Source organism: Hipposideros armiger, unplaced genomic scaffold, assembly GCF_001890085.2.
Source record: "Hipposideros armiger isolate ML-2016 unplaced genomic scaffold, ASM189008v1 scaffold_134, whole genome shotgun sequence".
Taxonomy (NCBI): Eukaryota; Metazoa; Chordata; class Mammalia; order Chiroptera; family Hipposideridae; genus Hipposideros; species Hipposideros armiger.
Window position 1 is genome coordinate 666,956 of NW_017731484.1, and position 2,818 is coordinate 669,773.

The following is a 2,818-nucleotide window of genomic DNA, read 5'->3' on the forward strand; positions in this document are numbered from 1 at the left end:
ATTTCCTTGGTGGTAATCAGTTTATTCAGATTTTCTGTTTCTTCTTGAGTTAGCTTTGGAAGGTTGTATGCTTCTAGGAAATTATCCATTTCTTCCAGATTGTCAAATTTGTTGGCATATAATTGCTCATAGTAATTTCTTAAGATTTTTGTATTTCTGTGGAGTCTGTTATTACTTCACCTCTTTCATTTCTGATACTAGGTTTTGAGACTTCTTCTATTGATATGATACAGGAGGATATCAAAGTCCTGTTCCATGGTATCAATAAGAAAGCCAAAATAAAAATTGTACTTTTCTATGGGACATGTAATGAGTGGTGAATGCAAAAAGCCCTTAATGAGCTGAATTCCAGATAGAAATGTTCCCTTTGTAGAAAAGCACAGAGCCAAATAGCTTGGGACCTGGGGTAGGAGGCTGGTCTGGGGTACAGACCAAAGAAGAGAAAGACTGCCATAAACAGAGACCTTGAGAAGAAGGATGAAGTAGGAGAAACTTAGGTGATAGTGTAGGCTGGTAAGACAGGCTGGAATCTAGAACAACCTTCATAGCAAAAACAAATTGTTTTGTCCAAGAATTCTCACAATTCAGTTAGCATTTCCAACAGATGGTTTACACTAAAAACAAAACTACAATGCCAAGATCATACCTTAGAAAATTAATAACAATGCCTACATGTGATATCCAATCTATGGTAAAAATTTCCCAATTCTGTGAAAATGTTTTTTTTATTTTTTATTAATTATTTTTAATTTTCTTAAAATATACTTTCTTTTTTTTTCAATTAAAGTTGACATTCAGTATTATTTTATATTAATTTCAGGTGTACAGCATAGTGGTTAGACATTTACGTAATTCACAAAGTGATCCTCCCCTTCCTTGATTAGTCTAGTACTCACCTGGCACTATACATAATTATTACCATATTATTGACTATATTCCCTATGCTTTAGTTAACATCCACATTACTGTTTTGTAATTACCAATTTGTACTTCTTAATCTCTTCACCTTTTTAACCCAGCTCCTCAACCCCTTTCCCCCAAAACCATCAGTTTGTTCTCTGTATCTATGAGTCTGTTTCTGTTTTGTTTGTTTGTTTATTTTGTTCTTAAATTCCACATATAAGTGAGATCATATGGTATTTACCTTTCTCTGTTTGACTTATTTCACTTAGCATAATACCTTCCAGGTCCACTCATGTTGTTGCAAATGGTAAGATTTTATTCTTTTCTATGACCAAGTGATATTCCATTGTATATATGAACCACATCTTCTTTATCCAATCATCATCTATTGATGGGCACTTAGGTTGCTTCCATATACTGGCTATTGTAAATAATACTTGAGCAGCAAGTTTTTAAAGACATTGACAGTTTGATCTCTGTTTCTATGAATCTGGTTTGTTTGTTTGTTTGTTTTGTTTTGTTTTGTTTTAGATTCCACATATAAGTGAAATTATGGCATTTATCTTTCTCAACTGATTGTTGCCAGAGGGGGGAGATTGGTAAAAAAGGTGAAGAGGAATATAGTCAATAATATTGTGATAACTTGGCACAGTGATAGATGATTACTAGACTTAGTGTGGTGATTACATTGTAAGGTATATAAATGTGAAATCACTATATTGTATACCTCAAACTAATATAATACTGTATACTAACTGTAAGTAAATAATTTTTTTAATTGACAAACAGGATTGTATTTAGAGGAGAACAGTCAGGACAGTAGATGGGGCGTGTGTCATATAAAAGATAACTTTAAAAAAAGGAGACTTAGACACAAGGGAATTTTAGGAAAAGGAGACCTTAGAAATCATCTTGTTCACAGTCCCAATTCTTCACTTAAACTAGTGAAGACATGAAATCTGGAGAGGTCAGGTGAATTGTCCACACTCAAAATTCACATAGAAATGGCAGTTATTTTCAGATATTTGAAAAATTATCATGTAGAAGAAGAATTAGACCACTCAGAGAGAAGAACCAGGATGAAGATAGGCAAATCTCAGGAAGAAGGATTTTAATGAGCTCTCTAAAAATGGAACATGTGAAACTACAGTTGGAGAGAATTTAGGGAGTGCTTGGAGGATGCTTAACCAGGGAGTTTGAGAAAATGTTGGCATTTCAGGGAGGGGGCATACCTGCTCTTCTCTTTCTGAGTTTGGAACCAATTTTGAGATAGGCTGAAGCCATATAGATGGAGAAAAAGGGTCAGCTTTATTACTGATGAAGTTGATTGGCAAATGTGGCTTCAAGTGAGTTAATGCATGATTAGCACTCAGAAAAATACCTGGCGCTTAGCAAGTAGTCAATGAAAGTTGGATATTATTATTATTATAATGATGAGGAGGAGGGACAAGGGGGAAAGAGGAGAAGGGGAAGAAGGAGAAGGCCACAATGAGCTAGCAATTCTAAACCTCCCAACAAGAGGACAGCCTGCCCTTGTGAGCAGGTGTGAGTAGATAAGAGTGTATATCCTATAGACAGGCTAGCTCTAAGAAAGAGAGCTCAGCAGAGGCTGAGTTGAGCTTCTTTAGTTCATCTTCCCAAATTCACAAAACAGCTCATGAGATAGAGTGAGTGAGGGATGGGGTGTGGGGATAGGCCAGGAATGTTACTCTAGCTGAGGTGCCCCCACTTAGAGGGATGCCTACATTCTGTCAGGGGTTAGATTAAGAGAATTCTTGGGCTGGCCGAGTGGCACGGTGGTTGAGAGCTGGCTTGGGACGCCAGAGGGCCCCAGTTCAGATCCCACATATGAGGGCCAGTGACACTGCCCTCTACAGCTAAGATGCTGAACAACAGCTCGACCTGGAGCTGGGCT